Source organism: Manacus candei, unplaced genomic scaffold, assembly GCF_025592945.1.
Source record: "Manacus candei isolate 608988 ecotype Guabito, Panama unplaced genomic scaffold, ASM2559294v1 h1tg000067l, whole genome shotgun sequence".
NCBI lineage: Eukaryota > Metazoa > Chordata > Aves > Passeriformes > Pipridae > Manacus > Manacus candei.
The window spans coordinates 1,996,547-2,012,146 of NW_026138115.1; the positions used below are offsets into that span (position 1 = coordinate 1,996,547).

At 39.0% G+C, this 15,600-nt stretch overlaps 1 protein-coding gene across 5 annotated transcripts in view; it reads left to right on the top strand.

Moving 5' to 3' along the window:
- The first annotated feature begins 286 nt into the window (after positions 1-286).
- The window catches only part of DICER1 (dicer 1, ribonuclease III), an 81,949-nt gene continuing 66,635 nt past the window's right edge, over positions 287-15,600 (top strand). For 2 of the 5 annotated variants that reach the window (XM_051806424.1, XM_051806425.1), the window contains exon 1: positions 417-578. The gene's annotated coding sequence lies outside the window, so the exon portion shown is untranslated. Of the gene's footprint in view, positions 349-413; positions 579-14,076; positions 14,217-15,600 lie in introns of those variants that run through there. The other 3 variants (XM_051806428.1, XM_051806427.1, XM_051806429.1) reach the window with 3 other exon arrangements.

Consider the following 15,600-nt stretch of genomic DNA (forward strand, 5'->3'; position numbering starts at 1 on the left):
CCAGCCTCAGCGGGTCCCTCACCCCCACAAAGATGGCGGGCGCCGCCTCCCGCCTCGGTGCACGAACCCGCCCGCGCGCGTGCGCGGAGGGGCCTAGCGCCTCGCAGTCCTGCGGCGGGGGAGGGGAGCGCGCACGCACGTGAGCGCCCGGACGGCCCGGCGGCTCCGCGGGCCGCCGCTGTGTCCCGCTGTCCCATTGGCCGCCTCGCGAACCTTTCACCTTTTACCCGGCCCCGGCAGCCAATCGCCGGGCTCCTCTCATCGCGTGGGGAATGCGGAGCGTGCGGTCTGCGCAGGGCGGCATTCTCGGAGCGGGGTTGCGCCGCGGGCGCTGGGCGGCCCCCGTTGGTACGGGCGGGAGGGGCGGGGGCGGCGCTCCGTTTGCGTAGCGCCGGCCGTAGCGCGGGGGGAAGGGAGGGAGGGGGCGGCCGTCCCGGGCCCAGGTGAATGGAGGGACCTGACAGCTGCGGGGACTGAGGCGGCGGCGGCGGCGGGGAAATGGCGGCGGCGGCAGCAGGAGCACAATGAGACGCGGCCTGTAGTGGGGGGAAGCGCCGGGCTGGGTCCCGTCCGAGCAGGTAGGAGATGGCCCCCCGGGGAGCTGCATGGCGGCCGAGCGCGGGTGTGTCGCGCCCGCAGCTCCCGCGGCCCCGGAGCGGTGGGATGGCGGCGGTGCTTTCCTCCCTCCCGCGGGGCCCGGGCAGCGCTGCCCCTCCTCCGCCCCGGCGGCCCCAGCACTGGCCCCGGGCCCGGGGTCGGCCCGGGCAGCTCCCCCGGCGGCGGCGGGACCCGCCCGGCCGGGCCGCGCCCCGGCCCCGCTCGGCTTTGTCTGTGCTCAGCGCCCCCGGGGGCTCCGCGGCCCTCCCGCCGTGTCCTCGTGGGCCCGAGGAGAGCGGTGGGGGTTGTAAAGGAGTTTCCAATCTGCAGCGCTGGTGTGAAAGGCGGTGTGAGAAACTCCTGTGGCTCCGCACGTTGCTTCCTTTCCGTTCTCTTCCAGTGTAAACGAAGGCAGACGTTGTGCTGTGTGATTGTGCGTTGAAAAAAAGAAAGATTATAAAGATGTATATTACTGCACAGGAGTTTGTTGCTGTGTTAGGTAAGGTAGCCTGAATGAGTAGAAAAAGGGTTGTGATACTGATACCTGTTAAAAAAAAAAAAAGGATTTTTTTTGTGTATTATATTTAAGGAAAAATTAGTGTTTCAGAAAAGTGAATCTCATAGTGACTGGTGAATCTCAGTTACTAGCTAATAAATAGTCCGAGGAATGTTGGCACTTATGGTGATCAGTATTCTGAGTTCTGAGTATTTTGGTGTTAAGGTTCTGGTCTTCAAGTTATGTGGTGGACTCAACTGGTGAAAGTGCATAGATTGGGAGATTGTTTTCTCTTTTGTTTTCCTAAACGTGGGAACCAAAACAGTTAACTTTGCAGACACTCGGTTTGCACCGTTTTACGCGTTTTCTTCAAATGAGCCGCTTTGGATGCTCTGCTGAAATGCTGATGGCACGTGTGTGTTCAGTAGGCTGGGTGGTGCTTGTTTTAGCAAGTTCATACAGACACAAACTGAAGTTCATTTCTATTATGCCATAATTATTCTAAATTCTTCTCTTAAGAGAGTCTTTCCCATTGTCTGTCTCTATAAGATACATTGTGGTCTGTGACCTTTGAAGGTGCTACTAGAAGTTTTCAGCTGGAAGGTATAGTGTTTAGTAATTGGACTGTTACTTTATCAATTAATCTGTAGAATTAAAAATTACGTAAATATTTATTCAGAAGTGTTGACCCTGAATTAGCTACTGCAGTTCTTTAAAGCATCTTAGTGATACAGTTCTGTGAAAGTGGCAGCTCAGTACTTGGCAATCACAGCATGATGAATACTAGAATTAACAATTAATTGAGAATGAATTGGCATCAATATGCCATTGTATAAATCTGTTCCGAGTCCATATATGTAATACTGAATGCAGCTTGGGTATTTTCTCTTCATCTCTCTTCTACCCTAAAAGGGCTGTATTAAACTTAGAGAAAGGTAGATGGAAAATCAACTGAAGCTTTTCACCCGGTGCAGGACATACCAGTGAAGGGATAACAGACATGAAACAGAGAGTCATGAAAAAAGTAGCATAAGGAAGTGTTGTTTGTTTGTTTGCCCTGTTTTTGAAAGATTTCTGTATTCTACAGATTGGAAAGAAATGCCATACTCCTTTACACTGTGCGTAACTAAAAGACGTGGTGCAGCAGCCTATTGGGAATGCCAGAAGTTTACAAGAAAGTGGAATCTATTAATTTATACTGAAAATCATCAGAGACTATAAAAACAGGAGTATCTTTTCAGTCTTGGCAAACAGCAAGGTGGCTAGTCCATGGTACTTCTGCTTGCCCTGTGATTATACTGTTTCGTACATGTCCACCACTGGTTACTGGTAGAGGGAAGCTAACAGAACTGTTTTGTCTGATATGTTACACCAGTGTTTTTCTAGAAGTTATTTTTTTTTTTAGAAATACCTTGGTCATCTGTAGCCTACAGGAAGGAAAAAAGCAAACCCTGCAGTTCAAAAACCCAATATATTGCCATTTTTTTTGTGCAGTCCATAGATGTTTCTCATTTCCTGCTTTTAAAATACATACTTTGCCAGTTTTTCAGCAAAGTGAATGGATTTGCTTTAACACAGCTGATCAGAATCCAAGTATCAGGACTTGACCCATGTTTGCTTTCAGTATGAACTGACTAAATGTGCATTGATCTGTACTGAATGCGAATTACTGGCAAACCCAAATGCAAACGTGTATTCTTCCTGGAAGAGCAAGGATTCATTTAGTAAAAAGGATAATAGAACTGAAATACTCTGATTTCTCTTTAGATAAGCTGTAGTGTATAAGTGAAAGCAGGAGTTCAGAAAGATTTTGTAAAGGATTCTAGGCTTTAGGGGTGATGAGCATTATAGGAAGTGCTAAGACTACAGACAGGATTTTTATTTCAGGGCATAGGTTAAGTCTATCAGGCAGCAGGTAGAACATCAGGACATTCTGAGATGGGTTGTTCTGTTATTCTGTAATTCTCTGTGACCTTTTTTTTCCTCTCATGTAGGTGATACAAACTAGGGGGTACCCTGAGCCTGCTAGATTGTTGGCTCCTGTGTCCTGATGCCTAGCTATGTATCCCTGACCATCTGTACCCCATCACCTTCATGTGTTCAGCAGTAATTTCTTCAGACTGATAACAGAACTTTGATTTTATTCATCTATTTATTTTTTTAGGAAGTGGCTGCCTTTAAAGAAACTAGAAGTGTAATTATAGTATTGTGTAGAGCAGGAGTGTCTGTATAATTGTGTGCAGTATGCTTTTAGAATACTCTATACTGAAGGCTAAGAATAGTTGGTGTAGATCAGAAAGCATGATTTTTCTTTACATCTTCCAGATATCTTTTTGTTATCCTTTATCCTTTTGTGACTTTCATATGTATCACGATAAACCTGAAGAGAAGAAACCTGATACATAGTAAAAACTAAAAGTTAACTTTTTAGCTGAAGTTACTGCAGTCTTTATTGGAATGGCAAGGTTTGGTGTTCAAACTGTGTTGATCGTTTGGGGATGTGGTGGATTTAGGAATGTAGTTAAAGTAAGCATTCTAGAATGCATAATCTAGATAATAAAGCAGTGCCCACTTTAATGTATGCCATGATATTATATTAGGTGAACTCTTGGTAGATCTTGCACACCTTACTTAGTAACATCACAGTTTTTCAAGTTTGTGTGTTGAGCAGTATCTCTCAAATTCCCGTGTTATTTCTGCTCTGTCTTGCAGACTACATTAGTTAAATCAGTTTTCCATGACATTTGTCACCTTCAAATTTATGAGGTCAAGAAGCAGAGAACTGAAACCAGTATCAAGGAATTTGCTTGCCTTGTTGCACAGCTGCAGGTGTTGAAATCCCCTTCTGGTGGGAAAAAGAAGGAAGAGTAACTTCTCCTTTCATAAACACTCCTGGATCCAAGAGACTTTAGTACCGCTTGTCGTGACCTTTCCTTGAAGTGCAACTTACTTGTGAATCTGATCTGTGTTTTGGTTGGTGTAGGTGTTACTTTTGAGTCCCTTCTTACCAAGGGAAAGAACCAAAAGTGTTCTGTCTTGATCTTTGATAATATGTGATAATAGAATAACTTGGTTTGCTGTGCTTTCTTTCTCTTTATGTCAGTGGCTCTGTACTTCTGTGATGTAAGCAGGCATGATCTGTTTCTGCCTGTGTTTTAAATCTGTTATTCTTCATAAAGAATCAATTCCTTGGGATTCATTGAATAAATGTGAGAGATCTGAGATGCAGCAGGGTGACTGCTGACTTGAAGGACTGATTGCTGGAAACAAGTTTGGGGCTGTTTTAACTGGCCTTGGGATTTTTTTGGATGTTTTAAATTGCTTACCAATACCCTGGTGGTTTTTCATTTGTACACAGATGCACACACAAAAAAAGTGACCCCAATCCCCCCCCTACTGTGAATTATTAAAAACTGATTGCCAGTGTCTGTCTCCTCCTTTTGAATCTGATTCTTGATAAATTGTCAGGCCATGTAGCAACCTTTTCCTCAGCTGAGGTGCTGATAAGTAGCTGGGTAGTGGTAATAATAATTGGTCTCCTTGAAAATAAGAATTTTTAATTTTTTTTTAATCTTCTATTTTTGAAAACTGAATTAGAGTTTTTGACCTGCCCACTTACTGACTGCATAAATCTCCTTTCCTTAGGAAGTGAGGCAAATACATCTTGCTTTTTGAAGTTAATTTGTTTGACTCCATTGACATGATTTGGCTATGCAAGCATGTCTGGGCTGGCTACCTTTGCAATTCATGTTGCTCTTTCGTTTGGAAAGTCTGCTTTGTTTCTTATCTAGATCAGGTTTCTTACAGCTTCTTTAAACTGTTACTGGCCTTTTGTGGTGTTTTTTGCTCTATATTTTCTTGTTCAAGGAGAAATGAGCAAGGCCTACCTATCTGAAGGTGAAGTTGCCTTGTAGCTGATAGTAAAAACTTCTAGAGGTTCTCTGGGGTTAGGACGTTTCCCAGGATTCAGAAGACCTAATTTACCTTACTGACTGGGTTTTGGCAAGTTAATTCAGGTATCTTTGTTTTCACCCCCTCCTTTGAATTGAACTTTCAAGTGCATAAATAAAAGGCAGTTTTTAGATGTTTATATATTTGCCTCTGTACATTAAAACATTTAAATATGTTTAAGCTGACTTATGAATTGGGGTTTTATGAATTCATAATGTTCATTGATTATATTTGATTTTCTTTAATCCGGATATTAGTGTCTGGTATCAATCTCAAGTAAGACTTCTAATTCCTCACTGAAGCTTTGTATTTCTGAGCAGGCAAACCTGTCTGCCTTGCTATACCTTTGTGGTTGATAGCTTTTGTTTTTGGAAGAGGACATAAAATGAAAGAAAATGCTTTGATCAGTCAATTTTTTTTAGTGACCCACAACCTTTTGCTATCTTTCCACTGAAGTTATATGTCCATATTGGCAACTTGCTATGTAAAGTTATTAAGAAGTGATGTGAGGTTTGTGAAAAATTATTTTTTGGAGGGGGGGGGATTCACATGCCCCTCTCCCCAGTTCCTGAAGATTCGTGGCTCTTGCTGTCTGACATAGTGCTGTCTCAATGACCTCCAAGACTGTAGAAACCAAATTATTCTTGGAGATGGATAATGAGCATGAAAAAGTATACTACTTCTTAAAACAAAACAAGCCCCAAACAAACCCATATTTGAACCTCTGTTTCTGCTGCATGTTCTTTGAGTCCCCAGGAAGATGTGTGTGTATTTGTCATTTATTCTTCTTGCTACTTAGTCTTCCCTGTTTCTGTGTGCGAAACAGGGAAACAAAATAAGAAGAAAATTGGAATATGAATATTTTCTACCAGTGTAATGAACAGAATCAGCATGAATGGCAGAGACTGTAAGGGGGAAGTGACAGAAGCATGTTACTGAGAGCCATGGGATTATCTTTCTATCTCTTTCATTATTTCTACAGTTACTGTCAGCAAGGTCTCATGCACTGCCTTACAATTTTCTGCTACTTGTAAAAAAAGTGTGTGGGGAAAGTTTTCCCTTTCTTCATTATTTCTAGAGAATATTGAACTCTGTCAGTGTCAGCCTCATGGGTTCATTGACACTAAAGAAAGATAGCAAGCTGTGACAAGGCAATAAGAAGCTGTCTGTGTACTTTCAAAGATTATAAATAAAAAATAAATGTATACCCAGGTGTTCAAGTCCATAGGCTTATATGCTGAATAGATCAGTTGACTTGTCTCCTGTTTAATCACAAAGACTGTGAGTTAGTGAAATCTTCCACTAAAGAAGTGTGGCTACATCATCAGCGGAGGGATTTGATAGGAATGAGTTTGAGCAGTGACAGGTGATGAAGCTCTGGAGGAGGAAGTGTGTAGGTTTTAGGAAGGCAATGCATTTTTGCCTTCAAGTATTTAATTGAAAAAAGGACTGGAAGAATGCCAAAACCATTTATGAGCTCCCTGGGTCTTTGAAAGACATACAAGCAGCTTCCAGGAGATGAGCAATTTTCCCTATAGTAATCTTTGCATAGTTAATACTTTGCTGTGTCAAAGTTGAGAAGTTAAACCTGCCTTGATTAATACTAAATTTTCTGGAAAATGGTCTTCTCAAGACTGTATTGCCTAAACTGAATAGAAGATAAGTTTCTAGTGACAAAATTGATGATTTGTTAAAACTGTCTATTGACCATCCTACTGTATGAGGGTCTACAAGGAATTATTGAATGATTTTAGGGAAATGTAGTGACTGGCATAATGATGAAGCAGGTGCTGATTTCTGGCAAGCATTTGGAGTTGTACGCCAATAATGCTTCTAATGTGTACATTGACTGCCAGCTATTAATAGTTGTTAAAACCTTTTATCGGTTCATCCTGTTACTGCTGTCTGCTGTCTCTGTTTCCTTTTGCACCATTCAAATAGTTATGGACTACACAGCCAGAAGTTTTGGATTTGGAAGTTTTAGGTTTATTGTCATTAGTGTAACACCATTCAGCAACAGTTGGCAGTAGAGAAGAGAAGCTGGTGTGTGATTTTAAATGACAGTCAAAAACGTGTTGAATCCAATTTCCTTGTTTTCTGTAATGCAGGCAGTCAAGTGGCTGTCAAAATGGATGACAACCTTCTCCTCATGCCAGCTCTAATACTCCTCTGATTCCCATCAGCTACTTAATTCAGCTTGCTGTACCAGGAGAAAACTTGCCTAGGTCAAGGGAAAAAAAAAATCACTTGGTTGTAGCATGCTGAACGAGTTTTCTCCCAGAGAGTCAGGCAATTGTCAAAGCTGTTAGAGAAGCAGTGACAGTGGGGCTGCTTCATCTAGCACTAGGTTGCCATCAGATTGAATCTGCAGTCTCATGAAAACTAATCCAAAATACCACTTTCCACTTGTGTTCCTTTATGAATACTGACTTTTCTCACCTATTAATTGGAATAATTGCTTCATGTTTTTCTCATCTGTCTACTTTCTCACTTTATTGTTAATAGCTTCTGTTATAGACAGGTGTGTTATTACAGTAATCTTGTTGTTTTGTGTATGAAAGTCAGCTGTGGAAAATCTAGGATATGAACCAAAGTGGGGGAAAAAAACCTTACATTATGTTATGAAAGTGGAATAAAAATACAATTGGATTTAATGACACTCCTTTAGCGAGTACTATTCTGAGGTATGAGCTGCTTCTTAGCAAAGGTAACAACAATTGTAGTGTGGTAGTTGAGATAGAACACTTAGACTGTAGCTGTTAGCTTGGGAAACTTCAGATCTGAAGTTATGCCTAGTTTAAAACCTCTCATTTTTAGCTAATGGTAATTTGGAGTTGTGACTCCATAATTAGGGATCTGTACAAGAAACTGCTTAAAATTCTAGGACTTATTTTCCATTTTTCCTCAAATGTAGTTGATTATATGTTCCAAGACAGTAGTAAAATCAGATACAAATCAACACCTAATAACATAAAAAATGAATGTTTCCTTTATCCAGTTTTCTATTCTTATGAAAGTGATGGGATAAGGTTTTTTTGTAATTATATGTTCAAGTTTTTGTGTATAATTTGATTAGCTTTAAAAGCTTTTGAAAGTGCTTATATTTTAGTGAGGGCAGGGGAAATCATTGTCCTGATTTAAAAAAACAAACAACCCCCCTAAAACCAACCACCATTCCCCCAAACAAAACCCAAATCAAAACAGAATAACTCCCTAGTTTGTTCACCATCAACCTGGTAGAGATTTGTAATCCTTCATTTGAAACCAAAACATTGGGAACCCAGACTATCCAGAGCAGAAGTCATTATATAATTATGTCGGAAGTTAAAAAGTAACAAGTTGGACTAGTTGAGAGTCGCAAGTTACCTTTGTAAATCAGGAAAACTTTCTGATTTTTTTTCTCCACAGCTTGAGTGAGATGTTTCTCCCCACCCCATAAATTTGCCTTCAGAGTAGAACTAGGGGTGGGCCTAGGCTATACAAATTTTCCAGACCATGGTTTTGGAATTTTTTTTTCCATTGGCTAAACTCAATTTTGTGGTGAAAACTGACCGCTGTTTTTGTTAAAACATGTAATTAAATGGTGGTACATCTTAGATATGTTTTTGATATCGTATATAATTGAATGGTGATATATCTTAACTGGCTGTATTAGATCTTTAGTCAAGAATATCTAAAATGTAAACAGTGTGCTTCTCAATGTTACCAGTTGAGCGCTTCAAGTATGGGCTGAACTCAACTCTTGTTTCCTGTTGGATTTATAGGATAAACAATATTTACGAGTTCAAGTTTACAAGCATACTTCTAAGAATATTGGTTGACTGTACGTGTAATTTTTATATGAAGTGGTAGCCAATACTTAATGCAGAAATATTTTCAGTTGATACTATGTGACTGTTTAGAGGGTTAATTGAAAAGATAAAGCCATCAAACCTTAATATAAAATAGATTCTGTAAAAGTTTGCATTCTATTTAGTGGGTACATGATCATGGAGGTGCTACTCAAAACAGTAAGTTCTTTTACCCGTTAGGCCTGTGAGGAGCATAGACTGGATCTTGGGCTGTAGCTTGCTGTGCATTTTAGATGGCATTTCTGCCTAGAAAAAAACCCCTTAACTGTGTCCCCCCAGGCTGTGGTATTTGTTGTTAAGCTTCATTTCTAAAGTTTTATGGTAAAGTGAATTAGCAAGATCATTTCGTCTAAGAAACAGCTTATTCTGTGTGATTTCTTTCTTTTTGTTGTTATTGTCTGACTGTACGTGTGGTCACAAATTATCTGGAAACAGTTGAGGAGACAGTGTATAGATTGAAGAGTAAGAGCGATGCTCTTGGGTGTTTAACCTTCCCACATTAAATGCATGTTAAAGTGAGGCCTGGGAACCTTTTATCATACAGCATTTTGTCTTACTGCTGAGTGAAAATGAAAGGGAAGCGATAAAATGTAAAGTGACTTTCCTATGTTTTGTCTGCATCAGAGATGTGTTTCTTCTGTGATTACTTTGACTGTACAGCCAACTACAGATTTTTATAAGCATATTTGAGAAAGCTAAAATGAAATACCAATCTAGTGAAATGATGGTACATTAAACTTCTGCATATGCCACGTGTTTAATCGGACTAGAAGAGGAGTAATAAGGTCACTCTTCTCAGTGACAGCTTGTTCATAAGAGTTTAACACACTTGTACTTTTTGAAATAGCTTCATTGCTTTAGGTGATTAGTCTAAGTGTGTCTAACCGCTTGTCTGTGCAGCAAGGTCAAACTTGTAAAAATTATATACCTTTAAAATTTCATTTCAAAACTGTATTTCTCTTGCAAGTCTTAGAGACCTAGACTTACAGCCTATGGATGCTTTTTCAGCATTTTTAGTATGTATTTGGAAGATGCTGAGGTAGCTTGAATTGTAAATTATGATATTATGAAAATGGCCATTTTTAAAGTAATTAATTGAAGAGAAGTGAGAGATTTCCTGTTGTTCAGTGTTGAGAAAGCAGTTCTGAGAAAGAAGAGGGAAATCTCCATTGAAAGTTAGGAATGTAATCTGCTTAAGTAATTGTGAAAGTCATACTAATCAATTATCTGCCTCTTTGGGCATCTTAGTGCATCTGTGTATGCCTACTCAAATAAGCAGCTCATTAGCTGATAGAAGCAAATGATTAGTCAATGAAATTGAAAGCCATTTGTATTTAAATATTTATTCTGCATAATTTAAAGATTTTTATTTATTATTATGAAAAATGTAAGATATGTTTGCATGAATGAAGGTGTAAATTCTTTCCAAATACACTGTAGTATGCAGGGAGAAAATTGTCTATGTAATTAAATATACCAATTAGTAAGCTAAATGCTATGATTACTTGAATGTTAATGGCTGTGATGCTGTTCTCCTTGTTAATCAGATGCCTGTATTTGATGGTTGTGAATCAACCTAAATGATATCAATATGTATGCACTTGTTTCTAAAGAAAGCTACAAAAGCAAGATAAGTTCCTAACTGATGGAAAGGGTAGTTATGCAACAACTTTATATGTAAGCCTAACCAATATAAATCAAGATTAAATTAGGGGTGTTAATGCCTCTGATTTAGTTGGACTTGGTGTATTGGGATGTTAATAGTGAAATAATTTACTTTAAAATGCTTGATTATCACCCTGTTTTTAAGCAAAATTATTTGGTGTCTAAAGACAAAATTTTAGTAAGGTGGCTTGTTTTTTTTTAATCTGAAGTATCTCTGCTTTTCCAAGACTTTGATCGCATTCATGTTTTCTGGTTTGCTTCTAGAAACTTGCTCCTTTCCTTCACAACCAGATTGAGTTCTTTGTCACTTAAATGCTGGCAGTGCTGCTTCTGATCCAACATATCTGGCTGTGTATTCATTACAGCAGCCCTGATCTCCACTTCTGTGCTGTGCTGCTTCATGGATGTCTTCAGAGAGCCTGGATTTGATGGACCTCTGGAGAAACATAGTCAGTCTGACCTGGAATTGGTCATCTGCAGGGTACTGTGAGGATAAATGAGAGCGAGAAAGTACTCCTAGTCCAGTACTCATTGTTAAGTGAAAGAATTGAAGTGTTTACAGAGCTGCCCAGACTTGAGGAATGATACAGTGAGAACTGCAAAAGATTGTGTGTGAATCTGAACTTTCCCAGATTCAGAATGGTGGAGATATGTTCCACCGCTTGTTTCATTCTGCTGTCATCTCTGTCAGAATGTTACCTGCCAGGCTGTCGCTACTTTTTTTTTTTTTGGTAGGTCTTAATGTATCCAGAGTAGAACCTTAGGACACCAGCAGAAAGGGGAGCTATATCAGGCTCTGCTGATGGAGCTGTCAGGTCAGCCTCACAGAATTTGGCCTCATTTTTTTCCGAAACCTGAGAACTAATGAAATAAGAAAATGCCTCAGAGTTTTTGCTGATGGTTGTTTGATGTTGGCTACTGAATGTTGCTGCAATCAGCAACCTGTAAAACGTCTGCTGCTATACTTTGGTTATTAAATGATACCAGACATAATGATTGATGGTTAGGCAACTTCTGTGCAAACTACAACTAACATGGTAAGAAAAGGATTCTTTCTTTGAATTAATATTTTCTATTTTTTGATAACCAGTGCTCGTGGACCTGGTAATTCCAGATAAAGCAAGATCTACTGTTATTTTTAGAAAAAAAGTCTCTACTCAAAGTTGTATGTTTATATTCTACCCTAAAAATGTAGTTCACAAGTGTTTAAATTACGGGACTGTATTTTAGTATTACAGAAGGAAGTAACTCTCTTTGACTGATGGCTGGACCAGGGTCCTGTAGATACATGTGTCTTTTTCAATGCAGTATTGTGCCAGCTATACAGACAGGATCTGGAATTGAAACAACCATAGGAATATATTAATTCTGAGTTGTGCTTGGCAGAAGAGATAATTGGCAGGCCCAGTACTGTATTAACTTAGTTACATTGCTTCCAGAACCCAAACTAGTGTCAGAAGCCATCAACTGTACCACTTTCAGGGATTTAATGCCTGAAAGTTATTACTTAGGCCTGAGTAATTTTAGATAATAATACAAAAAAGTGTAATTGTTTAACAGTAATTTCATTATCTTTCCTTCTAATCTACCTCTATAATCATTAAATAAATATTTGGTAAATGCTGTATTCAGTAAACCACAACTTGATTTTGTCTGGAACAATCCTTTCATTTACATAGCTGGGAATACTTTTGCATATATGCAGGAATAGCTTTTGCTCCATTTTAAGAAATGAAGGGTAAAAAAATTACCTCCCCCTCTACCTCCCTTTCTTTTAAAGTCATAGTAGCAAGAAAAGCTTCAAAAACTGAAACAAGCTGGTTTATCATTCCACAAGGAGGAACAACTTGGATACTGTTTTTTAGCCACATAGTAAGAGTATCCATCACAATAAATGTAACGTGCAGAGCTGATGTGGAAAATAGGACTGACGCTGCACTGGGCTGAAAAGGTCTGAAAAGGACTGAAAGGACTGAAAACTGTAATGTAGACTTGGCGTTAGAGATAGATACCTATTAATATACATTGAGAGAACTCTCTCAAGGATACCTATTTTATCTCAATTTTTCCTTTTTTTTTATCTTGCATTCACTCTGCTTCTGTGGAAGTTTGAGAGATGGATGAATCAGGAACGGATGTGTTTTCTGATTTGGGTCTGTGCCCTGCAGGGGTTAGTGGTGCTCAGTTGCAGCAGTGTTGGAGCGACAGGACCCTTTTGAACCAATTAGTTCACAACTGACATGGTTGGTGGTTTATCTGTTCAACCTTGTTCTACCTTTCCTAGTTGATCAGAATGGGAAAGGCTTTCAAAGGAGGGAAAAAAGCTTTAAAATATAAAGCTTCTCAGTCAATATTTAGACTCCTATAACCCCACATACTGGGGAGAGGAAGCTGTTCCAGTTGGGTTTTGTGGATCTTGAGTATTTTTATTTTTTTAATTCAGTCATGACTCCATATTTACTCCTAAACCTAAGAATTCCATTTTAGACATCTGTTAAAAATAAAGTTTTTTATCATCAGTGAAAACTTTTAAGTTACTCAGCACAAGAAGAAGTCCTCAAATCTTTTCAAACCATTCTAGTTTTTTCTACCTCTACTTCAGGACTGACAATACACAAAACAAGTATGTCTCATCTTGTACTGTTATTTTTTACCACTTTATCTTAGATAAGGACTTCAGCTCTCCCATCACTACCTTTTTGCCAAGTAAATTCTTGAATATATCTGATTCAGTGTCAGTATCATGTCAATTGTTCTGGAAGGTCAACAGGGCTACAGATAACATGTGATGTGAAAATACTGCATGAGGCTTCAAGCTTTATACTGATAAAATGTAATATTTTGACTTCTCACCACTTTGGAACCCCAGATAGTATACAAATCTTGGCTTTATTGGACAATACTGAAAAATGAAGATTGATGCATTAAAAAAAATTAAAATTGTTAATTGATACATTCTGCTGCAATTTGTTTAACCGAAAAAAATTTAAAAGAATGCTCATGTTGTATTCTAAATGCATGTATTTACATGGAGGGAAATAACAGTATCTTTTCCATTTTGGAATTAATTCAGATCATTTTACAATCATGCACATTCTTGCCATCATGGGAAATTCTGTTCATCTTCTCTGAGAGTCCTTGAAACACTCTTTGTATGCCACAGAGCATTTTCATAGAACTATAGAATTTCACAGCATTTAGATTGGAAAAGAACCATAAGATCCAACCATCAATGTAATACTGCCAAGTCCATACTAAACCATGTTCCTAAGTGCCACATCTACACATCTGTTAAATATCTCTAGGGCTGATGTTGACCACTTTACTGGGCAGCATCTTCACCTTTAGACATTCTTACATATTCCAAAAGGAAAAATAAAAAAAACAGAAGCAGGGGCCCTATGCAAATGTCTTAGAAATTATTCACATTTTTTCCTTCAATAAAATGAAAGAGCCAAGTATGTTTTTTGTTTACTGTGGGTTTTTTTTCTCCCTTCTGGTGTTCTCTCTCTGGAGATTGGATTCTGTGGTATTGGTGGAGCTTTGACTGTCTTCTGAATTTGGGAGCAAAAATAGTTTCTTCATGCTACATATTTTTATGGACTTTACTTCATCCCAGCTTCACATAAAAGAAAATTCCGCAAGTTTTTCACAGGGTAAGAACATGTGAAGACTAGTAGTCTTTCCTTTTTAGGAAGACATTAAAAACTACAAAGTTTAAAATATGGAATAAATAATGTGCTAACTTGTGCATTTTAATGTTGCACTAGGAAGAGTTAGTTTGCACAGTTAATAAGGAACACTTTTTTGGGGTGATCTAAGGCTGGAATTCGTACACTGGTTCTTGGGTGATACTTAACTTGATATTATGACCAACAATAGGAGATTCGAACTCTCATTTTAGAGTTGGTAGAAGTTTTAGAGCTTTATTTAAAATCCAAGTATCTGTTGGTGTTGCATGATGCAATTACTGACTTCAGAGAAAGCCTTTTGTAATGTAGAACACTTAGTAATTTTGGATGTTGTGGCACAGAGATAACAGAGCTGTTGAATATGGGGAGCTTGACTTTTAGCCACATGGAGAGAAAGGGTTTATGTTTATGCAAATAATGGGATTGAAGTCTCCACATGGGGTTATATTCAGGGGACAGCTGCTGCTTTTACTTATCCTAAGCAAGAATAATTAATGCTTTGGAACTGTACTTGCCTCACAGCTTGCCCCCAAATTGGGGAAGAGAGAAATCCCTGCCCTAATGTCTGCTTAATTGCCTTCCTGTCGAAAGACGTAGGTGCCTGAAAGGCTTGAACATAACCTTTAAATAAAGTAAATCATCACAAGTAATTAATTTGGTACCCAGGTAAAGTACCAAATGATAAAGAAATGCATGGATATGATCACTTATCCCTACTTGTGATACTGATATGATAGTACCTATAAATTAGAATCTATAAATTTACCTGTGATTTTTATTTTTCTATGCAGTGGCTTGAAAAAACTCGAATTAAATATGTGGCATAATTTAATTCTAATAAGTTTAAATCTAATAAATGTTTTTCAGAGTGCTTGTATAACTCAGATTTTTTTTGTTTAGAGAAGTGTGTTACCTGGCTTTTATGGAGAAGGCTTAGTTCCTTGGATGATAAGAGTATTTTGGTTTGGAGTTAATCTGAGGCAGAAAGAAGTTAGTACTGCTGTTTCTGACTAACTCGATTGTTTGGATCACAATAAACCAAAGAAAAATGGTTGAAATGTGAAGTTGCTGGAATAACACATGGAAGAGAAGGATAAGTCCTGTTTTGTAGTCACCCCTGCCCCCAGCATCTGCAACCAGCTGTAGTTATAGAGAGACAGGATGCCAGCCTAGAAGGACTTTTTCCTCCCAGTCATAATGGCAGTTTTTACCTTACTCCCTTTTGATAATGCAGGAGTTGGGTTCATGCTGGAATTCATTTGTATTTGTATGGAGATTATTCACTTTATCATAGCTCTATTGAGAGCTTAAGAGCCCAATTGCATAGAACTTCTTGCAAGATAACTTC